This window comes from Adiantum capillus-veneris, chromosome 18 (assembly GCF_014529385.1).
Source record: "Adiantum capillus-veneris isolate H3 chromosome 18, ASM1452938v2, whole genome shotgun sequence".
Classification (NCBI taxonomy): Eukaryota; Viridiplantae; Streptophyta; class Polypodiopsida; order Polypodiales; family Pteridaceae; genus Adiantum; species Adiantum capillus-veneris.
In genome coordinates, this window is record NC_140948.1 from 149478462 (window position 1) to 149490879 (window position 12418).

The following is a 12418-nucleotide window of genomic DNA, read 5'->3' on the forward strand; positions in this document are numbered from 1 at the left end:
CTTAATTAGCGTCAAAGTTCATTAATTTGCCATTAGGAACTTGCATTTTTCATTCAAAATCTGCTCCTCATTTTAGTAAAATTGGCATTTACGATTGGTGTGTGTGCATAGCCTGTCTCAAGAGCTCTCTACCGACTATTTCCATGCTCAAATTGCACTTCATATGCACATACTAGAGCTCGATTAATTTCCTCTTGAACACTCTCACCCTCTGGATGTTCTGGAGAAAAACTCTCATTAGCTTTGTTTAGTGTGTGTGTGTGTGTGTGTGTGTGTGTGTGTGTGGTACATTTAAGGCCAAAGAGGGATTTCCTTTTTTCTCTTTGTCTTGAGAAGGAAAATCTGCCTACAAGTCGTGTGAATCTCCTATTTTTAGGAGTCAAACACCCTTTTTTTTTGAGGGCCCATCCCCACTGGCGGATGTGATTCCTGCGGTAAGCGAAATTGGAATCCGTTTTCGGGTCCGGACGAACCGACTGGCGCCGATCCCGACTGCTGCATTTGGCGGCCCTTGACCAGCTGGCAAACGACTGTGAGCTCCTCCAATCGGCCAATTGACTCACCCCGTGCGCTCAAGCCTTTTCTAAGCCATTTTCGGGTCCGCCCCTACGGAGCCCACCTTCCCTGCCTGGCGTTTGTCGCCTTATGAGAAGAAGCTCTAAGCGGGCAGTCCTGCCTTACTGTATCCGAGCCTCAAGAGCTCCTATCTTCCCACGGGCCTCAAGTTTCTGAGAGCTTTTTAAGCTCCTGCTCCCACGGAGTAAGCAATCCCAAGAGGTCCAAAGATTCCAAGCTCAAGGCCTTTCTCCCACCAAACTGCAGCAAGACAATTAAGCCCAAGGGCATCAAGCCTCAAAGTTTTACAAAGCTTATACACCGGCATTCAAAGGTGGCTTCTTCGAGCATACAAAGCTTTTAAAAGGGGAGCTCCAAAGGTATCCAAAGCCAAATTCGAAGGCTCATTCCAGTCATCAAGAACTCAAAGGTGTATGTGAAGGGTGACTCAAAGGTGTATGTGAAGGGTGACTTCACCTAGTGTGAAGAGGTACTTCACATTTCATTAAGGAGATATTAAAATTTTAAACCAAGCACAAAACTTTGCAAATAAATTATCTATCATCGATTGTGCTCGTGTAAAGAGGCAGACACTGGCTAGGAGAGTCTCCTAAGCTAAGACCCCTCTATTGGCACAAATGGGGGACAAGGGAATAGAGAAATTCAATGGGGAAGGATTTCACACTTGGAAAACGAAATTAAGAGGCTAACTTATGAAAAAATATTTGTGGTCTGTCATTAGCACTGCCTTAGAGCAACAAGCTGAACCCGATGGAGTGCACACTAGAGCATCTACACTCATAGCAAGTGCACAGAATTTGGCCAAAGACGAACAAGCATTAGGAATCATCATCACCTCCTTGCATGACAACTACGTGCATTTCATAGATGAATGTAAGCATGCACATGAAGCCTGGCATGTCTTAGAAAGTAATTTTGGAGCTAGGGCCAAAAGAAGCAAAGTTAGTCTTAAAAGACAACTTTACAAAGTTACTATGATTGAAGGGGAGGACATTGCTAGCCTAGTGAATAGTCTTAAGAGCATTGTCATGCAGCTCACTTACATCTAGGTTGAAGTACCAGAAGATGACAAAGTGGCCATACTATTAAGTGCACTTCCACCTTCTTATGACCACTTAGTCACAATTCTTGAAGAAAAAGAACCAGCACCACCATTCCAAGATGTCATCAACTCAGTCCAAGCAGAACAAAGAAAGCAAAGAGGTTCACTCACCTCATCAGGAGGATTTTTTATTGCAACATCTTTAAGGGGAAGGCATTCGCCATCAACATCGACAAACGGAAGAAAGTGTTATGAATGTGGAAGAATGGGACACGTAGCGAAAGATTGCTACACAAACAAACCTTGCAACAAATGTGGTAGGGAAGGACACCCTCCTTCTTGGTGCTACTCAAATGCAGGTAGTAGCAGTGGAGAAAGAAGCAGCAGTAGAAGCAAAAACAGAAGCAACGAAGGCAAGAGACTTGACAGAGGATCAACTCACATAGTAGAAGACAAAAAGGACGAAGACGAGAGCAACGTTGTTTTTTATGAAGACCCATTTTGTATATACAGACTCTCTACTTGTAGGGGAGGACTTTTTCCTGTGTGGATACCAGCTTATCATCCTGTGTGGACATCACCATCCTTTGTGGATTTTTCTTGTGTGGATTCCTGTGTGGATATCACCATCCTTTGTGGACTTTATTTTCCTGCGTAGATATCACCATCATATGTGGATTTTGTTAGCCTGTGTGGATCATGCATCTTCAGTATCTTGTCTTAGAAACCTCAAGGGCAGGATTGTAAAGTGTGAGCTTTGTCCTAAAGTGTGAGTCAAGGAGAGGAGAGTGAATTTATCCCACATGCTGTGGAGCAAGGCTATAGAGCTACTTAAATCTCATTTCTTGAGTGAATAAACAACAACTTCATTTTGCACTACATGCTTGTCTATGGTGAGCTTGTGCTAAGTTAAGTCAATACTCAAGATTGTGTTTATGAGTCCAAGCTAATTCTATCTTGGAACCTAATTCACTTGAGTGATAACCTTGCTTACACACACTCACACACTTGCACCATGTTTCTCTTTCATCCACCATAGCTAGCACGATCCAATTCCTAACACCATGGTCCAACCGTATGGCTACCAACATGAAGTTCCCTGAAAGGAGAATCTACTTCACCTACAGGTAAAAGATCACGTATATAGGTGCTAGCGAGTCTAGTCGTACTATACCACTATTGGGAGGCATTGTAGCAACGACTTAATTGCAACCCACACAAAATTATCAAATCCGTGGATCGGCAACCCGGCTAGGGCATGGAAGCAGGAGCATTGGATGAATAGAAATAGAGGATTCAAGAGAATACCTCAGCAATGCAAGTAGGGATTAGCCATGGCAAGACTAACTCTAATCGTTCTCTAATCACTATTCTATCAACTCCTACACGCATCAAGTTCACCGAAGTCCGACTGGCCAATTTTATAGAATATGAATAACACAGTCAACAAAAGAATCCATCATCGAAGCACACACTAATTGCATTGAAGTTGGCTTTCCCAATCATCACATGCCAACCAAGTTACTCTTATCACATCACACACAAGTGGCATTGAGTTCAAGGCTTCTAAATCTTCACACACTTAAGGCACACAATTAGGCACAAGTTCTAATGACATGACCAAGAGTGCACACACACTACACTAATCAAGATAATTAGAGAAGTAATCAACTAATTGAAATACTTAGGGAAGAAGAGAGTTAAGATCAAATCAAGAAGTACATATCTCTCTCAAATCTAGAATAATGAGAGTGTAATACTACTCCATAACATAATGAAATGTAGAGAAGATAAGACTAATGAGTAAAATAAGAATTAGATTAATCAAGCTTCTCTATTTACAATGGATTAGTCCTATCCTCTTAAGCATGGGCATTAAGCTCAAGGCTAGGCCATCCATAGAATAACACGAGAGAGAGAGAGAGAGAGAGAGAGAGAGAGAGAGAGAGAGAGAGAGAGAGAGAGAGAGAGAGCTCTCAAAAGTGGATCCTCAAGAGTGGATACTCAAGAATGAAACCTCCTTGCATAAAGGCTTTCTTTTAAAAGCTTTCACCACAATCCCTTCTACTATGGGTTTAAGCTTGAGCCCTCTAGCTAATGATATACAACTTTGGAAATTCCAATGAGCCCAAGATTTATACAAAGTGAGTGAAAACATTATGGACATCCATAGCATATCTCCCGCTTGATGCATATTCAGTGTAGCCTGTGTTAGCCACTGCTAACATTCCCCCCTTTCTAATTTGGTGCACATCCTCGTGTGCCGGTGAAGCAAAACACAGTGACATGGTAGAAAGCAAGTCCATGGAAGAAATGTTGAGCTGCAAATCATAAGAACAAGTAATGAGTATCAAAGGCCAACAAGGATCAAAACATAAAATACAATGAACAATCATGCAAAGTGAATTTTTTGCTTCTAAAAGATGGGTGAACATAGTAAAAAAATAAACAACATAAAGCAAAAAACACCTAACTATCATGAACATTAAACCACTTGAAATTTCAGTTTTATGCATGAAACACAAGCAATCAATTAAGACCCTAGGCTAATGAAAGTTCATAAACCTACTAACCTAAAATCTATGTGACCAATATTAATAAATCATTCAAGTCTATCATGTCTACGGGCTATAAAAAAGCTCATAATCTATTAGTACATTGTCAAAGATTTTTGAAGCTCATGGAAATTTTGTTTTTGTCATTCATAGGAAAAAGTAAAGCACAATACAAGGCTACCACTCCAAGGCAAGTTTAGGTACGACTCTCAGCTCCTTGAACCCTCAAGAAGGTGTTCCAAAAGCCTACTAGCCTACCAAGGTGACGGCTAACCCCTATCAGCCCAGGGCATCGGTTTAGGGCCTTGACCAAGTGAGCCAAGGTGACTCTCCTTGCCTACCAAGTGCCAATAAGGCACTAGGCCTCACAAAGACACAACATAACATAGAAATTTTCTTTTCATGTGTCTAGTAGCATTTTTGCTACTTTTTCTTGACACTTTTTTTTTGCTTCATTGATTCATTTTTTTAGCACTTTTTTGTTTCTTTCAACATGAGTGCTAATGGAAAATGGACTAAGGAGTAAAGCCTAATCGTAGCCCTAGGTCATGTTAAAAATGAATGGAGTATTAAGACTATCACTAAGAGTCTATGACTATTGAGAAATGAACCTACATTAATCTAAGGTCTAGGTCAATTACCTATGACTAGCACACATAAAACCTAATTTTTTGATGGGTTGATATTCACAAAGCAAAGTGTTGAAACTTTAGTATACCTAGCTTTTGAACATGAAAGAACCATAGCTTAGAAGCAAAATTCACCAAATCCAAGCATAGAGAACGGATAGATGAATAAAAGAGCAAAATCATGGAAGGATTACACCTATTATCCTTGAGCAAGCATCCCCTTTGTGTAGAGAAGTCTCTTGATCATTTTTATTTGCAAAAGATGCTTTTTTGAAGCTAAGTGTAAACACAAGCTCCAAAGGCCTTTTATTGAACTCCAAAAGCACACCAAAAAAAATAATTAATGAAAACCTAAAGCTAGGGTCTTGCATACCGGAATTTGCCAAAGGGAAAAAACCCAAGGGAAAAAATTGCCTTTGGTTAAGCACATGGTGCTCTTTGTAGAAAATTTATGTATACATATTGACAATGAGAAATAAAATGCTTCTAAGTAAGCAAATTTTGCAATTTTAAGTCTGTCGTGCATGATTTAAAAGTTGACTAAGTGTTAGCTCACTTGAAATATGGAATTTAAAACAAGACAAGATCTAAAAATAATACAACTTTGATGAAATGAAGTGGCTCTTGAAAGCCTACTTTCACATTTTTAAAGCTTTCCAAAAAGTTGGCTAACAACTAGCTCAAATGAAAGTCTACAATTTAAGAGCAAGCTATGAGTTAGAGATGAATGCAACTTGATATGAAATGAAAATGAATGGCTCTCAATAACCAAATTTTGTACTTGGAAGATCTCAAAAAATTTGGGTAAACACTAGCTCAAATGAAAACATATTTACTTTAGACCAAACTATGAGCTAGCATGTATACAACTTTTAGTCAAAAGAAGTGGAATGGCTCTAACTAGCCAAATTTTACAATATATTGCAATGATGACCCCTTCTTGGATCAATGAAAGTTCTTGTTTTCCACAACCCTTCAAAACAACTCATATGTTAATGCTTTTAAGCATTTGTCATTTAAAGTAAGCACTAAAAAATGCACAATCAATCACAACCCCAAAATGCTCTCTTTTGGCCATTTAAAACAAGCTCAATTTTAGTGCTTTGGAATGATTTCTCATTAATATCAAGCACTAAAAATGCACAAGCAATGTTAAAATTTAAGCACAAAGTCCCAACCAAACATCCATGCAATGTTGTCAAGGATACTCAAAAGTAAAGCTCTCATGCTTTCTTATAAGAAAATTTTCCTTTAGTGATAAGAGGATTTGCAATAAAGTCTTGAACTAGAAGAGTGCATAAGTTGAACTTTTATGCAATGAAGCTCATTTATGCAAAACATACAATCATAGCACACAATGAGAACCCGCACCGATGCTCTTACATAGCAAATTTTTTCATAGAAAGCAAGAGAAAAGGTCACAACACAAATCCCTTTAAGCCGTTGGACCGCAAAAATCAAACACTTCAATTCTAAAAACGAAAAATTCTTTGACTTGTGATATCGTAATTTGGATCTGCCCAAGGTCAAATGAGTGTTCTCAATTCAAAATTTGTAAACCCTTTTTGGATTTTCAAGGTGCAAGAACCCCCTCTTCCCATTTTTCTTTTTTTCTAAAGAAAAAATTATTTCTTAATGGAGGCGGGATGCTTTTTGTGACAGCGTGAGCCTCCACCTATTGAGCCAAGGCAAGTCGTCGACTCCTTTTGCGAGCTAGAGGTAGAGAGAGGGGTGGGAACACAAGCTTATTTTTTTAATTTTAATTTTCTGAGAAAAGACTTTGTTGACTTTGAGCTGCAGCTACGGGGCCGACTCAGTGCGGGGCCGCCACACACACACACAAAGAGAGAGAGAGAGAGAGAGAGAGAGAGAGAGAGAGAGAGAGAGAGAGAGAGAGAGAGAGAGAGAGAGAGATTTGGGAGCATGGTGCGAGTTTGTACAGTGGCACGAATCTCGGCAGAGCTCAGAGCTAGGGGTGCGGGGAGCTCATGCCTCAGCTAAGGGTCCTACACGGTGTGATTGTGTGTGTGTGTGTGTGTGTGTGTGTGTGTGTGTGTGTGTGTGTGTGTGTGTGTGTGTGTGTGTTCGAGGATGCAAAGATAGTGGTGAGCAAGGCGGGGTGGGCCAGCTGCAGAAAATAGCCGCAGACAACGTTGTGTGTGTGTGTTGAGCAATGTGAGCCTCAGCCAAAGCGTGTGTATATTGCGAGCACCAAGGCGGCATAATCAACTGTGTGTGTGTGTGTGTGTGTGTGTGTGTGTGTGTGTGTGTGTGTGTGTGTGTATGTGTGTGTTGCAAGCACCAAGGCGAGTAGCGGCCCAGCGGGGCATGTGGCGGGACTATCGAGCCAGGTGTGCATGCAGCGACAAGTGAATGCGAGCGGCGAGGCTGCGGACTTTGAGATGCTTGGCTCCATCGATTCAGACGAAACAATGTGTATGTGTGTTTGGGAGCTACGAGCTAGGCGAGATACAAGGAAGCGGTCAGGTGGGAGAGAGTGTGTGTGTGTGGGGTCCAAAGTAAAGCCAATGCGGTGATGTACAAGCGGTGTGTGTGTGTGTGTGTGTGTGTGTGTGTGTGTGTGTGTGTGTGTGTGTGTGTGTGTGTGTTTGTGTGTGTGTGTGTATGTCAAGCCAAACGTGGCGCTGGGTAGGTCCATTTAGAAATTATGCCTTGGATTATTTGAGCCTTTAAGTGATAAGGCAAGTGGAGTTCTGAGGTCAGCAGATTTACACATATGGTTTGAGTGTGGTCCCATGCGATGGACTCGGGAGCCACAAGAACGAATCAATAGATTCTCTCAATCCTTCTCAACGCATTGATGCCCTATGCTCATGATCCTTTGAGGAATAACATGCTACCATATACATGTGGTAGTGATGTGTGTGAACACACTAGGACCGCCAGGGCATTTTTGCCCTCTTTAGGAGGTTTTTTCCCCCGAGCATTGTATATACGCCCATCACTCTAGGGCTATCTATCTTTCCATTGCATACTAAGTAACACACTCTCTATTGTGTGCCTTGAGCTTCCTTCGCCTTCTCCAAGCTGTGTGCATTTCTCTGCAACCCTAATTCCAACAATTGGTATCAGAGCAGGTTGCATCCTCCCGGGCTCAGTCGCCAGCAACAGCTCCAGTACATGCCTGCTCACTTTCTCCGATTTTAGTGAGCTTTGGCGAGCGTTCGAAGGTTAATAAATATTTTGAGAGATCTCATAGAGCTCATTCTGCTCAGACTTTTGATTCGGGCTCATTTCGGCCTCTGTTTCCACTACAGGCAAGTCTACACAGGAAATTTTGTCATTTTGTGCAAAATTTTTGTCAGTGCCATTTTCTGCATAGCAGGTGCCTTATAGTCTTCTACGGTTTGTGCTATATAGCACGTGTTGCTCTCGCTCTGTTTCTCCTATTTTCGGGAAATTTTCACATCAGGTACAACATTTACCATGGCTGACAACAACAACACACATGTTCAAGATGTTTGCTGCTGAGGACAGGTTGGATGAGAACAATTACCCTATGTGGGCTTATATGATGCAACACGTTCTTGTATTAAAGGGCATCTGGAATATTGTGCAGGGCATTGATGTACGTCCTGGTTCTGAGGATGTAGACGATGTTGAGGATGTTGCAGGTCTTGCTGCAAGGATTGCTGCTATTTGAGTTGTTTTGCCTACGGTAGAACAAGCTCGCTGGGATGTAAAGCATGCGTAGGCTCATGCATTGATTGCGTTGTCTATGAAGCGCACCATTGTTCCTCACATTCGTTCAACAAAATCTGCAAACTAGGCTTGGGATATATTGGTTGGTCTTTATGCAAGTCGCAATGAGGCTAAATTTGCTTTGCTGTGTAAAGAGGTGGAGTAAAAAATTATGCATGAGGCAGATGATATGGACACTTTCCTTGTTGCTGTCAAGGATATCAATGCGCAACTTATTTCTGCAAGTGAAGTCATTTCAAACAGTTCCCTTGTGTAGACTGTTCTTGATGCCTTACCAGATTCCTACCAAACGTTTGCTAGTACTTGGAGATTGATGACCCAAGGAGATCCTGAAGATGTCAAGTTTGATGCATTATGCACATTGCTGTTGCAAGAGTCACTTTCCAGAAAAAACAGAACTAGGCAGCATGCAGTTGAACATGCTTTTATTGCTTCTCAAAGAAAGGGTGGTAACAGCAATGCGGCCACTTCTTATGGTTCTACTGCGAGTGGCAAACCTTTGTTCCTAATGCTTCTGCTGAGAGCAATTCTTCTGGAAATTTTGGTGATAAGGGCAAAAAGAAGATGCGTTGCCATTATTGTAAATCTAATGATCACTTGATCAAGTCGTGTCCTAAGTTGAAGGCCAAAGAGGCTAAGAAGAAAGAGGGTGGTTCCACTGCAAATGCTGGTTCTACTACAAATGCAGCCATTGTTGAGTCTTCTGTGAAAGGAGACTGTGATGCTGATGTTGATGCAGAATGGGCTTTTAGCGTAGAGTGCACTTACAATCCTGTTGTCCATGATGCATGCTTGTCAGTTTGCTGCAGCTTCATATGTGTGGTATTTCGACAGTGGTGCTACAAAGCACATTACCTCACATCGTGAATTGTTTACCTCTCTCGAGTCTGTCCCTCATGGGAATTTAGTCACTTGTGCCAGCAATGCCTCTTATCCAGTTCAAAGAGTTGGAAAGATTGTGCTTACCGTTGCTAATGGCAGTTCCTTCACACTTGTTGATGCACTTTATGTCCCTGGGATCAAGAAGAATCTCTTGTCTGTATTCGCACTTGCTAGACATGGACCTGTAGTCAAATTTGTGGATGATAGATGTACAGTTCATGATCTCAGTTTTGGTGATGAAATTGTTGCATCAGGCCTTTTGTGTCGTGGGCTGTATAATCTCACTTTGTATGACAAGTGTGGACAAAATTTTGCAAATGCTATTGCAGATTCAAGGGCTATTTCAGATGCAAAACTTTGGCATGCATGTTTTGGTCATCTGAATTTTTCCAGTTTGCTACGTTTGCAGAAATCTGATATGGTTGCTTCTTTGCCGCCCCTTGAAGCACCTGTCAAACATGTTTGTGAAGGCTGTATTTTGATTAAGATGCAGCGTTCTAAGTTTCCAAAGGATGGTTCAATTCGGGCCACATGCAGGTTGCAGCTTGTGCATAGTGATGTTTGTGGGTCCATGCAAACTCCATCCTTGGGAAATTACCTTTACTTCGTGACTTTCATTGATGATTACTCCAGGTATGCATGGGTATTTCCACTTGAAGCGAAGTCTGAAGTTTTTATGTGCTTCAAACAATTTCTGGCTATGGCTGAAAATGTCTCAAAATGTACTATGGACACCCTCCGTTCTGATCGAGGGGGGGAGTATATGTCTTATGAATTTAATGCATTTCTAGCTAGTCGTGGGATAAAACACCAATGTACAGTGCCTTATACACCTCAGCAAAATGGTGTTGCTGAGAGGAAAAACAGGTTACTGGCGGAAACGACACGATGTATGGTCAAAAGTCAAGCTTTACCGGATTCTTTTTGGCTTGAGGCCATCATGTGTGTCACTTATGTACTAAACAGGTGTCCTACAAAAGCTTTGCAGTCTATTACTCCATATGAAGCATGGCATGATAGAAAGCCTTCTATTGAGCACATGCGTGTTTTTGGCTGTTTGGCATATGCTTTGGTGCCACAAACACAGCACAGAAAATTGGATGATAATGATGTCAAATGTATTTTTGTTGGTTATAGTGTTGAAAGCAAAGGTTACAGGTTGTATCATCTGCAAACAAAACGTATTTTGGTTTCACGAAATGTAGTGTTTGTGGAAGATTCTATTCAGCCCTCATGTACTAGAGACAGTAATGTAAGATCACAAGACATTTATGACACTTTGTTGCCTATTTTCAGTGGTGGAAATAAAAATGTAGGTTCCAATGAGGCAAGTGTACAGCCTATGGGGTTTTTGAAAATGTTACAGATCAGTCTATTACTAATGCAGATGTACATGATGTACTTGATGAGGAAAGGGCTGCAAATGACCAGGCTAGAGGTATGCCAAAATGGATGGTGCACACTTTGCGTGACAGTAAATTGGATGCAGCTTTGTCTAGTCGTACTCCTTCAGTCTCTCGCCATGCATCTTATGCATCAGATTGTTATGCTTTGGCTGTGTCTAGCTTTACATAATGTTGAGGAGCCTCTTTCTTTTGATGAAGCACAGAATTGAAAAAATTGGATGGCTGCCATGCAATCAGAATATGATGCACTTATAGAAAATGACACATGGACTTTATGTGATTTGCCTCTTGGCAAAAAGTTCATTGGTACGAAGTGGGTTTACAAGTTGAAACGCAAGCCGGATGGTGAGATTGATCTCCATAAGGCTCGACTTGTTGCAAAGGGTTATGCACAACAAAAAGGCATAGATTATGAAGAGACTTTTGCTCCCACTTGTCGTATGACTACTGTGCGTTTTCTATGTGCATTGGTAGCTCATTTTGGTTGGGATGTACATCAATCAAACATTGTTACTGCTTTCTTGAATGGTGACATATTTGAGGAAGTTTATGTAATGCAGCCTCGCGGTTCTGTCATAAAAGGACAAGAGGACAAAGTGTGCAGATGTAAGAAGGCTTTGTATGGGTTGAAGCAATCTCCTCGTGCTTGGTATGAGAAAGCTGACACTCATTTGGTCAAAGGAGGCTTTTGTAACAGTCCAACAGAAAGCACATTGTATGTAAAGCATGAGGATGATGTACTTCTCATTGTGGTTCTTTATGTCGATGATTTGTTGATCACTGGACCAAATGAGAGACATATTGCTGAATTTAAGGCTGATTTGAATGCTACTTTCAAGATGAAAGATTTGGGGCTGTTGCATCATTACTTGGGTATACAGTTTAAACAGTGTGATGGTGGTATTGCCTTGTGTTAGAAAAGTTACATAGAGACCTTGCTATGTAAGTTTGGACTTGAGGATTGCAAACCTATTGCCACTCCCATGGAAACAGGTTTGAAGTTGAGTCTACATGATGCTGGCGATCCTGCTGATGTCACTCTTTACCAAACTGCTATTGGCTACCTCATTTATGTATGCAACACGAGGTCGAATATTCAGTTTGTAGTCTCACAGGTCAGCAGATTTATGCATAGCCCAGGGTCTAAGCATTGGCAGGCTGTCAAGAGGATTTTCTACTACCTTAGTGGCACTTTACATCTTGGCTTGTTTTATCCCAAGGGGGGATCATTTCCGCCAGACTTACATGCTTTTTCGGACTCAGATTGGGCTGGTTGTTTTGACACGCGAGTGTCCACAAGTGGTTTTTGTTTAATGCTTGGCAGTTCATGTATATCATGGCTGAGCAAGAAGCAACCTACTATGGACACTTCGAGTTGTGAGGATGAGTATAGGGCTGTCTTCACAACTACGGTTGAGTGTGTATGGCTCAGACGCCTTATGGCTGATTTGGGTGTTGGACAGGACACTGCCAACACTATCTACACTGACAGTTAGAGCGCATTGGCAGTTGCAAGGAACCCAGTTTTTCTTGCTCGCACAAAGCACATTGAGGTGCATTACCACTATGTCAAGGAGAGGCTCTTAGCAAGAGAGATCATCTTGG

The 12418-nt window shown here is 41.5% G+C and overlaps 1 pseudogene; it reads left to right on the forward strand.

Annotated features, from left to right (window-relative positions):
- Window positions 1-1550: 1550 nt before the first annotated feature.
- Window positions 1551-12418, forward strand: part of LOC147436626 (uncharacterized) — a 31326-nt pseudogene continuing 20458 nt past the window's right edge.